This window comes from Felis catus, chromosome E2 (genome assembly GCF_018350175.1).
Source record: "Felis catus isolate Fca126 chromosome E2, F.catus_Fca126_mat1.0, whole genome shotgun sequence".
Classification (NCBI taxonomy): Eukaryota; Metazoa; Chordata; class Mammalia; order Carnivora; family Felidae; genus Felis; species Felis catus.
In genome coordinates, this window is record NC_058382.1 from 32,699,846 (window position 1) to 32,722,251 (window position 22,406).

General features: G+C 49.0%; 1 long non-coding RNA gene across 4 annotated transcripts; it reads left to right on the top strand.

Moving 5' to 3' along the window:
• The first annotated feature begins 2,687 nt into the window (after positions 1–2,687).
• Positions 2,688–13,612, top strand: LOC109494878. Of its 4 annotated transcripts, XR_006590629.1 has the most exons (4): positions 2,688–3,664; positions 10,108–10,295; positions 10,410–10,934; positions 13,152–13,612. It is a non-coding gene; the product is annotated as an uncharacterized LOC109494878 (long non-coding RNA). The 4 variants fall into 4 exon arrangements; XR_002738609.2 differs by having other exon boundaries at positions 10,108–10,934; XR_006590627.1 differs by having other exon boundaries at positions 10,108–10,599.
• The last annotated feature ends 8,794 nt before the right edge of the window (positions 13,613–22,406 follow it).

The window sequence follows — 22,406 nt, forward strand, 5'->3', positions numbered from 1 at the left end:
AGTTGATAACTAAAGCAGAAAAAGATGCCTGGTTTGGGGGTACATTTTTCCGCTCTAAAGACCAAAGAAGGGGGTGGGGGAAGGAAAGGAGAAGCCAGATGGTGATTCAGGTAGAAGAAGGTGTTCACTTGGGGCGTCTGGGTGGTTCAGTCAGTTGAGCGTCTGACTTTGGCTCAGGTCACGATCTCGCAGTTGATGAGTTCGAGCCCTGTGTCGGGCTCTGTGCGGACAGCCCAGGGTAGACACTTCCACCCCTAACACCCCCAATATCTGCCACCCATGCAGAATCCCGAATTGAGGGTGGAGAACTCAGCCCCTGTGGGCCCCGGGACATGAAGGGGAAGCTTCACCCCACACCCAAGTGGCCCTGATCTGAACCGGTTGGAGATCTGCCCATAAGCCTGGGCAACTATGAGTTGGTATTGAACTCCCCTGCAAGACTTCATTTTAAAAGGGTTCCCTGTACCAGATAATGTTGCTGTTGTGTGAGATGGTCTGATTGAGTCATTAAGTGAATTCACCCCTTGACCAAGGAAAACCAGAGGCATAAGATTCTGTCTGAAATTTTGATTTGTGAGATTGCACAAGTTTCGTCTCCCCTCTGATACACAAAGGTACATAAGAAAACAGGCAGTTTTTCCTGAAGCAGGTTTCTCTGAGTGCTTTCCTAGAGAGCAGTCGCCTCATTATCCAGGTCTCTGTTTTCACATGTGAACATTAAGTAAACATTAAATAACCTCAAAAGTTCTTGCCGGCTCTGAAGTTTTGCAGACTTTGAGAATGCTGTTGCGTTGTCACTTTGCTAGAAAACATCTTTAAATTTTAAAATGTATGAGCAGAGAAGCAGCACACTGAAGTAAAAAAGTAAAACGAAACACTGAGAGAAGACTGCGCAACAGAGTAACGCCCTTAATATGTAAAGAACGCCTACAAATAAATGAGAAAAGCATGAACATAACATAAAATCATTGTCAAAAGACACGAACAGGTAACTAACCAAAGGAGCCCTGCAAATGGCTTAAAGGTACAGAAAAATGTTTGGCTTCACTATACAACAGAGAAACGATTTTTTTTTTAATAATTTATTTTTTAACTACTAAACGGCAGCATGTGAGAGGAGTTGAGAGTGTAGAATCAGACAAGGCTGGATTCAAATCAGTGTGTGACTTCAGACATACAATTTAATCTTCCTGAAGTCTGGTTTCCTTCTTTTTATTTATGTATGTATGTATTTATTTATTTATTTATTTTTTAGATTTTATTTTAAGTAATCTCCACGCCCAACATGGGGCTCGAGCTCACGACCCTGAGATCGAGTTGTGTGCTCCACGACTGAGCCAGCCAGACGCCCAAAGTTTCCTTTTTGAAGAAATAGACCCGATGGGGGGGGGGGGGGGGGCTGGGCGGCTCCATCAGTCAAGCATCGGACTCTCGGTTTCGACTCAGGTTATGATCTCATGGTTTATGGGTTCCAGTGCCTCAGGGGCCTCTGCACGGGCGGCGTGGAGCCTGCTTGGGATCCTCTCTCTCCGTCCCTCTCTGTTCCGCCCCTGCTCGCTCGCCCTGTCTCTCAAAACAAATAAATAAACTTCAAAATAAAATCTAAAAAATAAGTAAAGTAGACCCAGGGATTAAATGGACGTCCTTGAGTTGTTAGCCTGACGGTGCAAACATGGGTCCTAAAATCCCATCACTGATGCACACTAGTGGCTGTGACATGGATATGAATAATAACAATATTTATAACGCAGAAAATCTGGGAGCCAAACTAAATATTCAATATGAAATTGGTTGCCCAAATCATAGTCTATCCATAACACGAATTTTTGGTGCAACCACTAGAAATCCCATCGAAAAAATGTTTTATCACATGGAAAAGGTTCACGACGTACTCAGTGAGAAGGACAAATGACACAGCAGGAAGCCCAGGATGATCTCAGGTTTGTTAAGAAAAAGAAACGGGGAAAGACGTGGAGAGACAAATAAAAAATATAGTGGTAAGCTTTAGGTAGAAGACCATTTCTTTTTTTGTGCTTTTTTGCATCCTTCAAATTCACTATGTTGATATTGATATACTGGTATAAATCAGAAAGAGAGAGGGAAGGAAGGAAAGAGGGAAGGAAGGAGGGAAGGAAGGAAGGAGGGAAGGAAGGAAGGAAGGAAGGAAGGAAGGAAGGAAGGAAAGAGGGAAGGAAGGAAAGAGGGAAGGAAGGAAGGAGGGAAGGAAGGAAGGAACGAAGGAAGGAAGGGAGAAAGAACATAGTATCCAGAGGTGCTATGCAGTTGAGTTTTGGTTATCTGCATGGCACATTTCCCTGGAATTTAAGGACTTAAAACAACATCCAAGTTATTACTGCGTGTGGTTTTATATGTCAGCAATTCAGGCAGAGCTCAGGCGGGAGAGGTTTCTGTTCCATGTGCCATCGAATGGGGCCCCTCCATGGCACTCAGCTGGCAGCTGGATGGTCTGGAGGGACCGAGGAGCGTGGCTGTGGAGTGTGAGTGAACACTCACAGGCCTGGCCCCTTCGCAGGGTGGTTGCGAGGCTGGTGCAGCCCGACCTGCCCCTCTGCATGCAAAGTCCAGCTTCTCCCCATGTCCCGTCTCCAGCTGGCTGGTCAGACGTGTCACAAAGCAGCCCAGGACTCCAAGAAAGAGGAAGCAGAAACCACCAGTCCACACTTGCAACCCACACCCCCCAGAGCTAGCCTGGCGTCAGTCTCACTGCGCCCTGTGGGTCGGAGTAGTTCCAGACCGACCCAGATGCGGGGCGAGGGGGCGAGCGACCTATCGCTGATGGGAAAGACGTCCCCAGATTTCCAGCCATCCCCAGTGCCCCGCGGTTGCATATCCAAACGGCAGAGAAGAAACCAAAGCATGTTACGCTTGGAGAAAGAATTTAGGCTTGGGATTCCCGCCCCGCCTCTTTTGACCACACAGGTAATCGCTAAATAAGCTCATCCTCGCCTGTACAATGAAAGTGTTCCCTGCGCCTCCCACGCGACCTGGAAGGCGTATTTGTGTCACCGGGCCTCACACACCACCTCAGGGGGCAGACCGTTTACAGATGTAAATGCCAAATAGGTATCAAGTTTGGGAGATCGCTTTGATGATCGGGAAGAGTGTTTGCAAACTGCGCCTCTAGTGGGCTCCGGGCACGTTTCCTGCGACTGTTGCATCACGGGAAAGCTCCTAATTCCTGCCTGGGCCCAGCACATTCCTGCCTGGCGGGCCGCTGACCGAGGTCGCCAATGGTTTGGTCTCCGATGCGGAGGCAGGGCCTCCTGCTTGGCCAAGGCCCCGCCTCCCACGAAACGCCTGCAGGTCCTGAAGCCCCGCCCACTTCACCCCCATTACTCGATGGCCCCGTGGGCGTTTTCACCAGAGACATCTGAAACGTAACACGCCAACGTCATTAATGAGTCACAGGAAAGGAGAAAAGCCGGCTTTCTACTGCATCATAGTCGTTTTCAGCGTTGGCCCTGCTATCTAGCGGCGGATCCGTTCCTCCCGCGATCCGGGACTTGTTTGACGATGTGGCTCCAGGGCTAATGGAACAGAAGGTGCGAGTGGAAAACGCCCGCCGCTGTTCGGCCGATTGGCGATCTAGGAACCGCGGAGAGGCAAACCGGGCTCCAAGAAATCCATCCGCCCAGATCCTCCCGTGAGTGGCGGGGGGCTTCCTGGACCCCGCCTTGGCCGGCACGGGCCTCCTTGGCACGCGAGATGCCGCCCCTGCCTAGGATTCTCCCCGCAAACCTGGAGTGCAGGGCCTCGCGTATTTGGAAAAGCTTCAGGATATTTTCCCTCCCAGATGTTAAACATTAAATGGCAGAGCTGATAGAGACCGACGCAGGGTGACTTTGATTTTTTGCAAGCGCCCGGATGCTCTGCTGGAAGGGGTCCTTGGGGAAGCGGGTCCTTCGCGGGATATTCACGAGCCTCCCCACCCCCAGTCCCCCCCTCCACCATCCGCCCAAGAGAAGCCCATGACCCTCTCAACAACCAGCAAGCACAACTGCTTTTAATTCCAATGGATTGTTTTCCTTTATCATTAATTTTGGCAGTAGAAAAATACGCCTTTGATATCAAAGAAGGCAGGCCTACTAGAATGATTATTAGATTAGTAATAGTGGTGGTAATAAATTGGACCAAACAAGAGTTGATGTAATGGATCCTCTTGACCCCGAGCACAGGGCTGTCAGGCCTACTTAGCTCTGTCTTCTTTCTGCCCTGGGTTAGAAGTCCTTGTGTGTCTGTCTCTCTCCCCGCTGGAGTTGTCAGCACCTGCAGGGCACAGGCCTCCTCTTGCTCACTTTTTTTTTTTTTTTTTACCTCCCAGCCCTCCGTCGCGGCGCAGAGCATATAGGGGCGCTTAATCAATGCATCACATAGGATAGTCAGGAAAGCCTCAATTAGCTGGAAACCTTGTTGGGCTGAATTTTACAAATGACTCTCTACGCGAAGGAGGACAAGGCGAGTGAGAGGGGAAAAGCCCGAGGACTAGACGCTTTCTCTTCTGTTTCGGCCTGTGTCTCTGAGGCTGTGAAGGGGCTGGCCTGGGGTCTGCTCTCATTCAACTCACTCTCCACGCTTCGGACTTCCCCGCCCCAGGCCTGGAGAGTAAGTCAGAAAGAAGGCCCGATCGAAACGGGTCTCCAGTCTCCGGGATGGAGATTCATCCTGAATCATGACGGGCGGAGACAGGGAAATAGTTGCAGACGTTGAACAAATGTTATCCTGGGGCCCAAGCATTCGTTCGTGCGTCCCTGCCTTCCTTCCTCCCTTCCTTCCTCCCTTCCTGCCTTCCTCCTTTCCTTCCTTCCTCCCTTCCTCCCTTCCTTCCTCCCTCCCTCCCTTCCTTCCTTCCTTCCTTCCTCCTTTCCTTCCTTCCTCCCTTCCTCCCTTCCTTCCTCCCTCCCTCCCTTCCTTCCTTCCTCCCTCCCTCCCTTCCTTCCTGCCTTCCTGCCTTCCTTCCTTCCTCCTTTCCTTCCTTCCTCCCTTCCTCCCTTCCTCCCTTCCTTCCTCCCTTCCTTCCTTCCTTCCTTCCTTCCTTCCTTCCTTCCCTCCTTCAACAGTGGTCATCCAACCCTTACAGTGTAGACCTCTCTAGGCAGTGAGCACGGAGCCCCCATATCCTAGTGAAGAAGTCAGGCAGACAATAAACAAGGAAATTCTAAACATGTACTCTGCCAAGTGACTCTAAGTGCTCCGAAGAAAAATAAAACAGCTTCGGGGCACAGGGTAGGGAGAGGCATTCCCCCGGATGGGACTGAAAGTGGAAGAGAAGGGGAAGAGAGCCCCAGGCAGGGAGGGAAAGGCGCGTGGACAGTGGGCGAGTGCACGCGAGTTTGAAGGAGACCCGGACCCTAGCCAGGCTGCCCTAAGGACTTAGGAGTTCGCTCTGAATGAGATGGGTTTTGTGCAGAGGCGTAATGTGATCTGATTTGCATCTAAAAGCACCACTCTGGCTTCTGCTCGGGGGACTGGAGGGACCAAGGGGAACAGAGTGAGAAGGGCAAGGCACGTGGGAGGCTACCGCAAGATCCAGGCTGAATGAGGTGGCAAACTGGAGGCTTGGACGGGGTGGGAAGTGGTCAGCTTCCAGACAGACTCCCGCGGTAGGGCCAGCAGGATTTGTTGATGTGTGCGTGTGGGTGCGGGGGTGGGTGCGTGCTGGGAGGGTGCAGGGGGAGAGACAGAGTCCAGGATGATGGCCAGGTTGGGGCGCAAGCACCTGGAGACCCAGTGCGGGACGTGGAGGTGCGGGGCGGGACAGGGGAGCTCACCTGTGATTCGAGGCAGCTTCCCTTATAAAATAATGAGGCTATTCTTGACCTTGAGGGGCTGCTTGTTGAATATACAGACGTGGGTAGAGGCAGATTTAAAACGTAGCAGTCTATCCCTTCATCATTTTTGTTGAGAGTCTGTGCCACATTCTTTCAAGATTGCTTGCCCGATTGTTTTAGAATCCTAGTTTTAGAATCTCGGCGGGGAGTGGGGGGACAACCAGAATTACAAGGGGAGCGTTTTCGTGACACAGATGCCAGGGTGCGGCCCTCAGTTGTGCAGGGGAGTCCCCCGCCTAGAGCAGGGAGCTTGCGTTGGTCACAAAAGTCTCCAGGTACATCTCAGGCATGCTCTGATCCAGAACAGGAGGTGTGGAAGGAAGCATGCAGACGTGTGAAGGTAAAAGACGGAGAGGAGAGGCAGTGTCCTCTCTTAGAAGGATCTCTGACCTCGGGGGTTGAGACCTGAGCCGAAAGAAATATTATTACGTTTATTATCATTAGCGTAACTTACTAAGTGAGATTTACCCTAATTCTCCAGAGAAGAAAATTTGGAGGAAGATGAAGAAATTGAGTACTTTTACTGTTTCTATATTAAAAGTGAAATTAAGGGGCTCTTGGGTGGCTCGGTTGGTTAAGTGTCTGATTTCAGCTCAGGTCACACTGTCCCAGTTTGTTGAGTTCAAGTCCCGCATCGGGCTCCGTGCTGACCGATCACCACCCCCCCCCGCGCCCCCCGCCCCTCCCTGCCTTGCACTCTCTCTCCCTCTCTCAAAAATAAATATTAAAGTGACTCTACAAGGGAAGGAATATTTTTATAATTTCACTGTTTTGTGTGTTATTATTACACAGTAGACCGCGTATTGGAATCAGTAGAAAATCGTAATGTCTGGATATTCAGTAATGGTCAGCTCTTTCAAAAGTATGAGATGGCACAGCTTTAAGAATTACATATACACGTATATATACACATATATGCATTTATATATATTACATATACATATGTGTGTACACACATAAATATTACATACACACATATAACATATATACATGTACGTAATATACATACACACACATCAGCGAATCCAAAAAATAGCAGAAGTAATTCGAACTCCAGTCAGCCATATGGCCTGCGGTCGGGTTTTTTCTTTGTTACGTTGTTCTGTTTTGTTTTGGTTTTTTGTTTTTTAAATTTATGAAGTAAAAAATTTACCAACCACCACCGCTGTCAAAAGGCAATGGCGCACTCTCTTATCTTTGCTGTGAAGTTCTGAATTACCTAACTCCACCACTAGGGGGTAGCATCTTCCATTACTTTCTTCAACTCTCCTTTCTACCTGGATTATGGGCACATCCGACGCAGGGTTTTAAGAGCGTGGCGGAAAGGGGGGGACAGACGTATCTTCTATGCCAGGACATTTAGTGGGTCTTTTTATCATCTCCATTGGAAAGACGAGGAAAGTGATGCTCAGAGAGGTTACGTGATTTACAGGAGGCCACACAGCTGGAACTATGCAAAGCCAATGCTGAAATTCAGTTCTAACTGCAGGAACCAATTTGCTAACCACGGCACTAAATACCTCTCTGTGTCCAATGAAATTATTTCAATCTACTGTCAAAAGAGTCCTGAGGGATCAGTGGGTCCCACAACTTAACGCGATTCTTGAAAAGTTTCTGTAAACTACAAAGTGCTATACAGATAGAAGAAGTTTTATTGGTAATAAAATTGTATCCTGCCTGTTCCAAATTGCCCTACAACGTGACAGACTCCTTGAGAACGAAGAGCTCTGCTTTTCCTCGTCTTTTTTTTTTTTTTTAGGGCCCCACTGCTGGAGCCCAGCACCCACCGGGCGCCCCCGCACATGCTCGCTGAACTGTTCATCTGAATTTGTCTGCTCTGTGAAATCAGAGAAGCCACAATTAATTTGGTTGCACTGTATTATTAATGTTGCTGAGATTGATATCAGTGTTGAATGCCAGAGAAGCATTCCAGCTGCCTGTCCTCTTGAATAGGCAGAGAGAGAGAGAGATGAAAGTTTCAAGTTTCCCCAGCGAGGCCCCGCGCAGCTCTGATTCATGACTTCTGTTCAGACTCCGTACCGGAGCGGGCGGCAGACGCCAGGCGCGGTTTCCCACCAACAGCATCTATGGCAACAGCCGACGCTACGGGGCGTCTACCGGATGCCAGACGCCGTGCTAAGCATTTCTCACGCACGGGCTTCCTGAGTCTCGCCCACCACCCTGGGAGACAGGAACTACCAAGTCCGATCCTCATTTGACAGCTGCGGTTCAGAGAGGTCAAGTAACTTGCCCGTGGTCCAACAGTTGTCAGGCACAGGGCTGCGTTTCAAAGCCTAAATCGTTGTTCGGGACGCTTTCTGACCTCTGAACGTCAAGGGCGGGTCAGCGCGCGGTACCTGACCAGTTCTCCAAATTCTGGCAACACAACAGGAAGCCCGCGATCTAAAGCAATATGCGACCCCTTAAAAAAAAAAAAAAAAAAAGTCAAGGGAGGGAGAACTGATACCACAACCAGTCAATCAAACGGTCTCTCTCTCTCTCTCTCTCTCTCTCTCACACACACACACACACGCACGTGCACACGCGCGCACACAATCTCTTCATCAGACACAGGTATTTCTTCTATGTCTTCTGTATGGGGACAATTTGACACATCGAGTCTGGCGCTTTCCGCAGGGACGCCAGGACAGTTAAATCACTGTCGGGGAGGCAATCACTGTGACTTGCACAAATAACAAATTAAAAAACATGGGACGTCTTTTGGGTTGCCGGGGTTGCAAAAGTATCCCAGGGAGCGTTTACCGTTGAGTTAGGCCTCGGCCCTCTTGGGAAACAACGCCCAGGTAATTATTTTAAATGAGCATTAATTATGTCATTATTAGAAATGGGGAGAAAATGCAATTTCCTTCTGTCACTTCTTGATATCTTAACTAGAAGAATATTTGCCGTGCTATTATAACAAGCTACCGTGCGCATAATGGTGCCCCGGCAATAACAGGAAGGCATGTACATTTTCATATGAATATATCATGCCTAACTAATGAGATTGCTCATTTCATAACTTCAGTTCCATTTTTATTATTTCATAAAACTGGAAGTCCTTATCCATTTTATGAAAAACACCAAACCTTTGTGAAATTCATTAAATAAGCATAAAAAATTCATTAAACAAGTGAATTGCATTCAGGGCTGCTTTGATGCAAATGCCCTTTAAGCAATGTAAAACTCCATATTGATTTAACCTTTCATGTTCTGATATTTCCGTGTGGATATAAAAAAAAAAATTCTTTATTCAGGGAATGAAATTAAGTGCTGATCCCTTGATCTCCAGCCGGGCAAGATAGATTGGTCAATTTAAGTAGAGCTGCTGATCAGCAAACAACTGAATTTAAAAGTATTAAGGCATGTCGATATTTTACGTATTGTCACCTGCACATCAAGTAAAGGGGGAAAAAATTATTATTCCAGCTCAATTAACTTTGTGTTTGCTGTGAAGCTGACCTTGAAAGGGCTAGCCCATTGGGCCATGGCTTCATGCCCTTGGAAGTTGACAAGGGCAACTGTGGCAAGATGTAAAACACCAACTATAGCCTGAATATTTTGAATGGTGTGGTCAGAGCAACCACAAAATAATTAGCCTGGAGACACAGTCCCCTTGGGTTGTGTCCCCTCATTAGTGGGGGACAGCTAGTAGAGCAAACACTAGTTCAGAGGAAGAGAAAGGGGTTTGCCCTTCACCCAAGAAATCTTCTGGGAGCCCTCATTAGGCTAAGAGCATAAGGCAGGTTTCAAAGAACTTTAGGGCCGCGTGGGCTCCCGAAATTCATCTCGCCACTCATTCATTCATTCATTCATTCATTCAAACAATATGTATTAGATGTCTACGTTTTGCGGACTATTACGCTTGGTGCTGGGAGAATAAAGTATGAATGACAGCGGTGGCCCCAGCCCTCCTAGACCATGAGAGGGGTTTTACCATGAAGAAGCTGGTCTCTAAAAAAAAAAAAAAAAAAAAAAAATCAGGGTCCATCGGGTTAGATGCCTGAAGTAAATCTCAGCTCTGTTATTTACCAGTTGTGCTGCATGGCCTTAAACAAGTGATTCAATCTCTCTGGGCATCAGCTGCCTTGTGTTACTACTTCCTGAGGCTGCTGCCCCAACTAAGTGAGATATTGCATATACAAACCCTCAGCAGAGCAGATGAGCAGGTGGCAAGCAGAACATGCCTGATAAGTGGTGATCGTGACCATCATCCTCATCATTACTGCTGTTTCTATCTGAATTTCTCATGTTACAGATAAAGAACCTGAGACCTGGAGAAGAGAGGTCACGAAAAGACCGCGTGGCAAACTGGGACTCGGAAGAGACTTTCCCAAACCAACCGTGGCCCCCGCAGCCTCCTGAACTGTAAGCTCCGTCTTCCAATGGACGCCTGACTCAAACTGACTTTTGTGACTGTAAAATCCAGGGCTGGATCTGCTTCAGGTGAGGCATGATCCAGGAGCCCAGTGAGGTCACCAGGATCCGGCTTCTCTCTTCACTTTTCTGCTCCGTGTGCTTGGTGATGACTCTAACGTCAGCAAACTTTTCCTCTCCCAGTCCCAAAAGGACTTTCAGCAGCTTGGACCGCTTCCTGTGTCTTTGTTCACGCCCCTGAGGGGAAGAAAGAGAATCTTGTGTTAGCACTCCCAGACAAAACGTGAAAACCAATATGATCAGACCCGCTGACGTCCCAGAGATATAACCACAAACGTCCTGGCACAAACTCAAAAACCACACACCACTCCAGGTAACTGGTATTCATAGAACTGGTATTCTCACCTAACTGGTATTCATAAAAACAATGGCACGAGAAAGAAGAGTGAAATCTACATTCTTCTCAACACACACTGGAGTGTGAGCTTCGGAAGGGCAAGGGTCACTTTTGTCCCAGCCTCTCCCCAGGGCAGGGCCCTGTGCGTTGGGAGCCACGATGTCGCGGTAATGAGCATCAGGTGACTTGGCAAAAGTCGGAATCCCAGCTCTGCCACTTACACACGTGAACTCTCATGCGAAAGGGGAACAAATTCAGGATCTGTCTGCAGAGTGCTGGGGGCATCCAACGAAGGAGTATCTGTAAATCAAGTAAGAGAAATCTGGCAAATAAGAACTCAAGGAATGTTACGTGTTATTACTATCAGTAGGGACAGACCCCAATCTGTCCCTCAGTGATGTTGCACGTTGAACATGCTCATACAGGGATGCCACTGCCTCCAGTCTACCCGGCCCTGTCCTGACCAGAACCTCTGTCACCGATGTGCCCTTCTCCTCGAGACCCAGAGCAAAGCCACCTTCCCTGGGAACCCTTTCCTAAGACCCCAAGCTAGAAGCAATCCCCTTTCCTTTGCAAACCCCCAGATCTCTCTCTGTCCTCTCCTTAGGAGCCCTCGATAGGCTGTATCGCTGTTTGCCTCTTACTTTGCTAGAGGCACTCAGGAAATGTTTGAGACAATGAGTTCTTTTCTGCCTACAGATCAACCCGATCCAACGTGGTATTTCAGTAAAACATGGCGGGGGGGCGGGGCAACAGGGAAGGGATTCCATCTCTGGTGTTGGAATTAGGGAGCAGATGTATCTAAATGTAGGGCTCCCTTGGTTACAAAGGCTAAAACCCCAACTCAAACTAGTTAGCAGGGGGTATGGAAAGAAAATAATAGCATGCTAGTCACAATGGGAAAGTGGTATTTTTTTTAAGTTTATTTATTTTTGAGAGAGACAGACAGTGCAAGTTGGGGAGGAACAGAGAAAGGGGGAAAGAGAGAGAATCCCAGGCAGGTTCCATGCTTCTAGCACGGAGCCCGACACGGGGCTCAAACCCACAAAGTCGTGAAATCATAACCTGAGGCAAAACCACGAGTTGGACGCTTAACCGACTGAGCCACCCGGACGTCCCAGAAGGTGGTATTCTGGATAAAAAGATGCTCACAGATTCAGAGACTGTTAAGATTTCGTAATACCAAGGGACTCAGGAATGTGTAGAGACGCTAGGCCGAGCAGAAGATTACAGGGGTGCATTCACTAGGGCCCCCAGAGTCCCCAGCCCTGGACAGGAATCCACCTGCACAGACAGAGTACTGACCAGGTATAGGGAGCTCCATTTGGCATTTCCACACGGAATGAACTGGGGACGAGGTGAATACCCTCCTGGCCCTCATCTGCCCTGACTCTCCTGTAGCCTCTTGCCCCCTCCCTGCTAACACACAGCATCGCATTCCTGAACTGAGGGACGGAGTGAAACATGAAGGATGATTTTCCAGGACCAAGTGCTGGAAACTCAGCTCTCCCCAAGCTCTCTGAGACAAGTACCGTTATCGCCCTCCGTCGATCGATGGAAAAACTGAGACATAAGGAGCAACGGACTGACTCGCTCTAAGTCAAGAGTTAGTGGTGACCCTGTTGACATGATTCCAGACCCCAAACCCTCCACTCCCAAGCCCCGGTGCCCTGTTGATTGCGCACCTTGGAAGGAAGGGTACGACGGATGGACAAGTGAGGTTTCTGGTTGCCGGTGGAACTTGTCAGTCCCCCTCGGGGTGGAATACGGCTGAGCCACACTTTCTGCATTTCGTATCTGTGGTTCTATCCGGTGTGAAGGCTGGCCGACTGAGGTCAGCGGGCTGGCGTCCCGCAAGAGCTGGGCGGCCTGAGCCACACGGCTCGAGTGGGGTGAAAGAACTGTGGGGAGGCGTTGAGCCGAGAGCATCAGGGAAGTCCAAACGGTAGCCGAAGCCCCAGCTTCTCTATCCTTAAGGGAAACTGAAAGGATGAAACAGACATGGCAAGCATCCAGTGTTTAAAAAAAAAAAAAAAGGATAGGTGCAAATAGTCACTAGGGCTATTTTTCATCTTTAAATCTGCTTAGTAATAAGTGGTCCTGCTCGCTGCCAGGAAAAATGGAGCAGCGGTAAAGACAGAAGGGCATGGATATATATGCACGGCTTCTGCAGGCGGCAAAGCATGGTCGCGGGCAAGGCACCGGCCACCAGAACAGGTGGTCTGCTCTGAATCTTAACAACTGTCGCATGCAAAGCCCTTGGGGGCATTGCCAGTCCCTCTCTGCCCTTAGTGAGCTGTGTGACTTTGCACAAGTCGCTCCCCCTCACTGAGCCTTCCCTCCTTCCTCTGTGATTGGGGGCAAGGGAAGTTAACGGGCAGTGGTTTTGCAATTAGGTTCTGCTGAGCCCTTAGGCGCCCTTCAGAAGCCCTCGCAGGAGGAGGGTCGGGGGCTCGGTGGGTGGGATTCCGAGCCCCCCGAGCCCCACCTTAACCAGACCATCCTGCTTTTCTCTCTTTTATAATCAGGGTTCTGCATAATATTTTGAGGGAAGACACAGTTCTGAGGCTCGAAGGAAAACGAAAACCACTTTGCCAACTGATCTCGGAAGCCTGCCTTCCAGCGCTCACAGCCCAGCAGCCCGGGGAGATGATGGTCTGTGTTTCCTAGTCCTTCGGCCTCTTGCAAATGATTCCGGCACCAAAGAGAAACCACACCCAGACGCCTGTCTGCATGCTGCCTGCTGGGGGGACCAGATGGCTGTCCCCTCCACCAGCCGCCCCCCTGATGGGAAAAGCTCTCCCTCCGAGTGTGAGACCCATCACAAAGAAAGGGCTTTCTTCTTTGCCAGGACCTCACCCTCCGCTGCCTCAGAGAGAGCATCTTCCCTGTGGCCTTTCCTGTTCACGTTCCCCTTAGAAAATCCAGCGGCCTGGCGGTAAGACGGGGCATGGTTTTCCCTCTTGGCTAAATAGTTTCATGTGCCGTCTCCTGGTGTCCGTGAGATTGAAACGCAGCTCGTCGAGGCCTGGGCAAGACTGTCTTTTCATTTGCGTTGATCACAACTGCTGACAAACAGTATCTTTCCCATCTTGCCGATACATTACGCCTTTCGTGACGGACATTTGATCGCAAGAGCCCTTGACGGTATTTAACTTGAAGGCATTTAACTTAAAACCATTATTAGATTTTTGTTGAGCTGTCCCTTGACACGCTCCCCGTCCAAAAATAAGGCCTTCAGGTACCTCTGAGATATTTAAGTACACGTCGTCTTCCGAGACCACCCTCACACCAAAGGCAAATACTTTAAAAGTTGCTTTGTAATATTAAAAGAGAAGAGAGAGCGAGAACGCGCGTGAGAGAGAACCGGGCGGGTTTTCCATGATTACTAATTTAGCAGACTCTCTGTTATGTTTTATTGATAGTTCTAAACATAAATTTGCCTTTGGTATACTTTGCTGCTGATGCCTAAAATAAGACATGTAAGAACACATAATCCTATGCCTACGGCTTTGCAGAATATTGTACAAAGGCTCTTTGTGGTAACCCAAGCAAGAGATATTTAAATGGCGAAGTGCAGGGCTTAGGCGGTTCAGATTTGGGCAGAAAGAGACGTCGCTCGCTGCTCGCTGGTGTCGCTCTGAAAACCCCAGCGTTCATGCAGTTTTAAATACAACATTTCTTCTGGTTTATTCTTGAATTAGGAACCCTGATCTCGCCCACATTTTATTATTTGCAATGGAAGAATCGTGTGTGGGAGGCCCCAGGTTCACAGGAGAAAAATAATACATATCGCGCCGCTTAAGAGGGTGGTTATTTACGACTCCAGCCTGCCGAGGATACTGACACTGTGTGTGTTATGAGATGCCTTTACATGCTCAGAGAAACACAAAACTCTGTGCACGGAGCCCATAAAAAGCAATCCCTTTAAAGGATTTGCTGTCGGGGTTTTTTCTACCCCCCCTCCCCTTCTTCTTCCTTTTTTAAATCACGAGGTGCCGAGGGATAATCAGATGTATACGTTTTAGCTTCCAAATACGAATGGGTTTGAACACGGGGTGAGAGATGGAGGAGGTCATGATGCCAGGATAGACACTATTTTCTTTATAAATAAATGATCCCGATGCAATATTTTATCCACGAGGAGTGCTACCGTGAGCCGCTCGGTAGCATCTGCAACAAGAGATGCCGACACTCGGGCATCATCTTCATTCTGGGGGATGACGCTGTCTTCACAAATGACACGTTCAGGATCAAAGCGGTTGGTTTTTCTCCAGCTTGCAAACTGCCGGGGACCGAGGCAGTCAGGAAGACCTCATTTCGTGGTCCCTCAAGGCCCTTTCCGAAGGGCCATGTGTTGTCCCGGCGCCGTTCTGCAGGCAGCCACACAGGGCAGGAGCCGAGGGATGCAAAGCCGTCTCTTAGTATTATTTTAAAGGAGACAAAGTATCTAATAGTGCGCTCTCGGCAAACACACTCTCAGAGACAGATCAGCTTAACACCCTGGTATCCTGGAGCACAAAGCATTTTAATAAAGAAAAGATTTTGGCTGCTGTACGGGTCTGAATCACGGGGCCTCTTTCATAGATAAAGGTCCTCAAAGACAGGCAGCTGGTAACCTATCTGATGTTAACTTGAGCCTCGGGCCCCTCCGCCAACCTTTTTCCCCCCAAGACTCTACCTCGGGCCCTAGGAGGCCAAGTGGAGAGCAAAGAGGAAGCCTCCTCTCTGCTCCCCTCCGGGCCACAGGAGCCCGGGAGCTTCCCCAGGCCTCCTCTCCCCCCCAGTCTCCAGCGCAGCCTGGTCCAGCCTTGCCGGCCACCTGTGGGTAGCAGGCTCCTGTTTTCGGCACCAGGCTTTTTGGCACAAGGGCTTGCGAGCTTCTCAGCACCTTTTCTCCAGAGCATCTCTGAGTGACTCGCAGGCTGAGACGGGGGGCGCTGGGTGCTTTGCCCTGGACTCCATTCAGTGTTTTCTGTGCTCCTACTGCGTGCAAGGTGTGGATGCGAGGCTGGCGAAATCAGACCACGAGGGCAAAGGGAGAAGACAAAATAGAGTCTAGGTCCATTCATTCATTCATATACTTGGGTGTTTTTTTTTTAATGTTTTTATTTATTTTTGAGAGAGAGGGGGGAGGAGAGAGTGAGAGCGGGGGAGGGACAGAGAGAGAGGAGGGGGACAGAGGATCCAAAGCCGGGCTCTGTGCTGATAGCGTAGAGGCTGACGCGGGGCTTAACCTCACGAGCAGTAGCGATCATGACCTGAGCCCAAGTCGGACGCTTAACCTACTGGGCCACCCAGGCGCCCCTATTCTTGTTTTGGAAAATGCCTCTACGTGTCACGCCCTTTTCTACACGATGGGATATCATAACAGCGAGCGAACGTGATGCCTACTTTCGCGGGAAGAACCTAATGGAGTCGCACACGATACACGTAACCATCAGGGGCTATGAGAAAAGAGGGTTTGGTTTTTGGTTGGTTGGTCTGTTTGTTTGTTTAAGTAGACCCTTCTGGTGGAAAGCCCAGTGCTATTTGCAAGGCGATTTTGGTCACCGGAGTACAGGGGGTCCCTCTGAGAAAGGTCGAGAAAAAACGTGCCGTGAGATGCGTTGAAGGGTAAGTCCTCCTGGGGTGCCTGACTGGCTGTATCATCAGAAGAGCCACTCGTGATGTGAGGTTGTGAGTTTGAGCCCCACAGTGGGTGTGGAGATTCCTTAAAAACATACACTTGGGGTGCCTGGGTGGTTCGGTCCATTAGGCATCCGGCCCTGAATTTCAGCTCAGCTCAAGATCTCACAGTCCATGAGATTGAGCCTCGCAAAGGGCTCTGCACTGACAGTGTAGAGCCTGCTTGGGATTCTCTCTCTCCCTCTCTCTCTCTGCCCTCCCCTGCTTGTACTCTCTCTCTCTCTCTCTCTCTCTCTCTCTCTCAAAATAAATAAATTTTAAAACAAAGAAACAAACAAAAAACCCAATTACTGGCACCTTCACTGACCATTGGAATCACCTGGGGAACAGATCTAAGGACCAGGGCGAGCAGAGAGAGGTACCCAGGGGGCACTCTCAGGGCCCTGCAAGCGGGCGGCACCTGACTGTGGGGTTCCCCCTTACATTGTGCACACGAGGTGGCCCGTTCGCCTTCCCCTGGTCCCAACCCTATCGGGGAGCTTTTACAAATACCCGTCGCTGGGCCACACCCCAGAGGTTCTGATGGCATCGATGGGCCTGAGTAGTGAGATCTTTTACAGCTCCCCAAACGATTGTAACACGCGGCCAGTCTCGAGAACCCACCGATGCAGCAGGTGTCCCCAAGCAGGGCACAGTGAGCAGAACTTTAATGATCAAATTTTTTTTTTTAATTTTTTTTTTCAACGTTTATTTATTTTTGGGACAGAGAGAGACAGAGCATGGACGGGGGAGGGGCAGAGAGAGAGGCAGACACAGAATCGGAAACAGGCTCCAGGCTCCGAGCCATCAGCCCAGAGCCCGACGCGGGGCTCGAACTCACGGACCGCGAGATCGTGACCTGGCTGAAGTCGGACGCTTAACCGACTGCGCCACCCAGGCGCCCCTAATGATCAAATATTAACACTGAAAGCAGTGAGGGGTGGTCTGATTCCTTGCATACGCTTGGCTCTGTCCTGGGCAGCGTGGCCAGGTTCCGATTCCCCTCTTCTGATGATGCAGGGCCGCTCCTGATCACAATGGCCGTCGGTAGGACTTCCACACCCCCGATCGCTGAATTCTGGTGACGACTCTAAAAAGTAGATGTTACCATCTTCATGTATGAAGAGGAAACCAAGGCCCTGAGAGGTCAAGGCCCATGTCTAAGATACACACAGAAAGGAAACGGGGTGTATATACGTTCTTAACCTCTTTTTCAAAGCACGTTCTCGTAACCTTCCACCAAGCTTCACAGACTCTCTCCTAGGCCAGGGGCCACCTTGTAATTAATGGTAAACATGGCTCCGAACCTGTGATCTGAGAGCAATCTTACTTAGAAAAGGTCCGTTGTCCTTGACCTGGGAGAAAAATCAAGCCACTGTTTGGCTTTATGCGTCCAGTCACGAGAATTAGCAGGTCTCCGGTTCGGGAGCCCAGGTCCGATCAAGGTTGGATTTCCGGCTTGCGTCTGGCTCCGGGAGGGGTCCCATGCTGCCCTGCCTCGACCTCCAGCCAATGACAAGTAAGGCGGCTGGGATACCGGGTCCATGCTAATTGTCCATTCTCCAAAGCGCTCAGCCAATGGCGGCTCCATGCGGCGCTCTTACGTAACTACTTGCGTGAGCCCTTGCAGCGTCACCTGCAGTGACAGGCCCCTTTGGCTAACAGCCACAGGCCGTGCTCGGGAGGCGCCCTGAAGGGACAGTGCTTGGTTTTCTCAAAGGCTGGAGCAAGAGCAACCCCAGTAAGGGTGTCTTTCAAAGTCGATACCACCACTGCAGAGAACGTGATGTCCCAAGGCAGTACGCTTGAGTTGAAAATGGGACGAACTGATGTTGGAATCATCAAGATTTGCATTCTCCGTGCTGCCAGCATGTAGCCAGAGAAATACCGGCTCCTTCTATCTCTGCCGACAGCATCGCTCTCCCGCTCAGGATCTTTCGAGGCTCTCCACCGTCTACTGAGCCAAGTACAAGTTCGGGCTCTTCGCGTACCAGCTACGTGAACTTGGGCAAGGCCTCGACCTCCTGTAGCCGCAGTTTCACCGTTGATAATATACGGATAATAATGTTAGCAACTACTTGTGGTAGATTGATTACAATGTGACTTCGCAACAGCTTCCATTCAGAGGTGGAGTCTATTTCCGCATTCCTTGAATCTGGGCTGGCCAAACGAGATAGGGACTGTGTGCCAACTCCAAACCTAGGCCTCAGAGGCTTTGCGTTTTCCTAGTAACACCTCAGAACCCTGTCTCTTGCATGTGAACAGCCCAAACTAGCCTGCTGAAGGGATAAGAAACCTGGACAGAACCTGTCCAGCTTAGGCCTTCTTGGATTAGATCTGCAAACCTTTCTAGACTCACGATTGATAATAAATGATTGTTATTTTAAGCCCCCAACTTTTGGAATAGTTTGTTACACAGCAATAACTGACCGATACACTATTTCATAGACTTTCATAGTTCTCAAGTGAGATAATGCACCTATGGTGTCTAGAACCTTGTAAGTACTCAAGAAACACCAATTAGTACTAGTAATCGTACTAATTGTAATAGCATCAGCTGAGGAAAATACTCGAAACTCTTAAAATGTTCAGTGTACCCTGTTTACCTTACAGTATGCTATGCCTGGATGTAAGCCACACTGAGATGTTTTCCATACATACTGCGCACATCTCACATCTTAAACTTGATTATGCCCTTCCCCTTCCCTGGAATGTTCTTTACTGCATTTACACCCCCCCCCCCCGAATCATCTCTAACCTTGAATCCTTAGCTGAAATGCTACAAGCTCCAAAAAACTTTCAATAATGACCATCAATAAGACCAGTCTCTCATTTTTCTGTGTATCCTTAGCACTCTGATGATTTATCATCAGATCACACTTTGCATTGTTTTGGAGTTATGTCTGTCTCTCCCGCATGACTGTAGGCTTTCTGAAGGCAAATCTGGGGACGTGTTCACCTCTGTTCTTCCTCAGTGGGCCCAAATCAGGAATGGCCAAAATAAAAATGTGGGGTGCCAGTTGGCCCTAGCCAGTTGGTAGTCTTACTGGGGCACTAAGCTGACAATGGTGTCACTTCAATTAGTAAGGTCTTATCGTGCACTGGATGGGAAAGGGACACCTTCCAGAGCAGGGACTCAGATGTCCGCGAATGTCACTCAGTTTTGAAACTTCCTCTTTGAAACAGACAAAAATGACACCATACTACGTTCCTCTAGTACGGCTAACTGTTAGCTCATCTTACTCCCACGACAACCTGTTTTATTATTTTCTGCCTGACAGCAGGGTTTGGACGGCTTGGCTGACATCACTCAGTTAGCAAGAGGCAGAACCCAAACTCGAATGCGGATCGCCTGCCTCTAAGCCCAAGGCTTTTACTGCGGGATACGAATTGTCCTAATTGACATCACAGCCCCGAGTTTATACTTTCATGCACCACAGAAATTCACTTCAATTATGCAAATTGGAATATTTATTCAAAACACAGAAAAGGACAATATAGCCCAAAGCACGCATGCACATGTTCACGTGTACACACAGCATAGAGCCATAAAAAAATCAAACGACTTGCTTTTAGCTCTTTCCTACCGTAATTTCCTGCCATAACTCTTGGTGTGGGCAAGCAGGCATGTGCCATTGTTATCGCTGCAATAGCATCATAAGGTCGCAATTTAGTGAGTGATTTACTCGGTGCAAAATGAAGATAATATTTCTCGTATAGCAGTCTTGGCTGGGGGATAAAGATGTTCTGGCAAATCCAATTTTCTGGTTAATAAAAAGTGACTCCCTGGAATATTATATAGTAGTGAGGAACGATAAATTAGAAGTACTTACAAGAATGTCAACAGGTCACAAAAACAGAATGCTTCGTGAAGAAAGAAGAAAAGTGAGCCACCTGGGTGGCTCAGTCGGTTAAGCATCTGACTCTTGATTTCAGCTCAGGTCATAATCCCAGGGTTGTGAGATCTGAGCCCCACGTTAGGCTCCATGCGGAGGCGTGGAGCCTGCTTAGGATTCTCTCCCTTTCTCTCTCTCTCTCTCTCTCTCTCTGCCCTTCCCCCTCTCGCTTGCATAGTCTCTCTCAAAAAAAAAAAAAAAGAAGAAAAGAAGATCAGATTTTCAGCACAGTCCAATTCATGTAAGTTAAACACACACACACAGAGCCACACTACACCTTTGACATTATGCTTATCGGGGGAAGGGGAGTGGAGAGGGAAGTCACCAAAAGAGGAAAAAATAAAGTTAGCAGGAAGGGGCTTGACTCAAACAATGATGGTAATTGGCTGAGAGGTCAAAAAAGTGAGTAATATAATCCAAGACAGAGGTCCAAATTTTATTAATTAAAAATAAATTAATTGGGGCACCTGGGTGGCTCAGTCAGTTAAGCGTCTGACTTCGGCTCAGGTCATAATCTGCCTGTCCATGGGTTCAAGCCCTGCATCGGGCTCTGTGCGGACAGCTCAGAGCCTGGAGCCTGCTTCGGATTCTGTGTCTCCTTCTCTCTCTCTTCCCCTCCCCTGCTCACACTCTGTCACTCCCTCTCTCAAAAGTAAGTAAACATTTGAAAAAAATCTTTAAAAAATTAATTAATTAAAATTTCTGTATAAACTACAGGGCGCCTGGGTGGCTCAGTTGGTTAAGCGTCCAACTTCAGCTCAGTTCATTCACGGCTTGGGAGTTGGATCCCCGCGGCGGGCTCTGTGCTGACAGTTCAGAGCCTGGAGCCTGCTTCGGATTCTGTGTCCCCGTCTTTCTCTGCCCCACCCCGGCTCGGTCTCTCTCTCTCTTTCAAAAATAAATAAATATTTAAAAAATTTTCTGCATAAACTAAAGTGGATTTGAAATATACAAATACTTCAACTACCATCACAAGTATTTCCTCCCAAAAGTACTTCCCTGTGGACAATAATTTTCTCTGCCTGCCATCCCATAAATACATAAAGAGCACTCTTTATGGTCCAGATGTTGGGAGTACAGAATAACGTAGAATCTCCAGGAAGGGCTAATATTTATCAAGCACCTATTACATGCTAAGCTCTGCCCAAGGGGTGTTACAGGTATCATAGTTAATTCTCATAACATGATAGCAATCATTTCCCCCTTTTTATTTTTTTTTAATTTTTTTTCTTAACGTTTATTTATTTTTGAGACAGAGAGAGACAGAGCATGAACGGGGGAGGGGCAGAGAGAGAGGGAGACACAGAATCAGAAACAGGCTCCAGGCTCCGAGTGGTCAGCACAGAGCCCGACGCGGGGCTCGAACTCACGGACGGCGAGATCATGACCCGAGCTGAAGTTGGATGCTTAACCGCCTGAGCCACCCAGGCGCGCCATTTCCCCCTTTTTAAAGATAAAGAAGCCAAAGCTAACAGGTCAAGAATTTTATCCAAGGGCACGGCTAGCAAATGGCAGAGACGGCGTTCAGACTCATCCCTCTGTCCACAAAGCCCAAGCTCCTTCCACGGCATCACGCCACCCTACGAGCTGGTGTTGAGGCAAAGTGGGGGGCGGAGACATGAGACGTATTGTCGTAAGGTAGCTCAGCGGGATCATGATAAGCGCCGGAAGGACTGCGAGCTCCTTGAGGCCACACACCCGTTCTCATTCATCCCTACAGAGGCGATGTTCAGCACGATGCCTGGCTTCGCCGTCTTGGCAAAGGAGAAAAGTAACCAGCAGCCCTGGGAATAGAAGTGTGCTTTGCTGGCCGTGCTCTCTACCGAAGAGTTTTCCCAAGAAGGCAAATGTTACTGTATTTATCCTTTTGCACAGAGGCCAGGAAGTTGCGGAGACACGCGCGGATCCCGGCACCATATTAGCATCTCAAAATGCAATTCACCGCCCACCAGCCTGGGCCAGAGCAAGTTCTCACCCACTCCCCAGGGTTGGAGATTGTGCGGGTTCTTCTACTTGAATAGAAGGATTTGAATCCAGCCACCACCCCCCAGCTTCCGAATCGCCAGCGGCGATCGCCGTCACCATCATCCCACTACACCCTCGTCGCTACTGCCGCTGTCCGTCGAACATCTTCTGTGTGCCAAAGCCAGAGCTAAGCACTTTGCATGAGTCCTCTCCTTTAACCACCTTGGAAGCCAGTGCTAGTACGGATCCTATGTT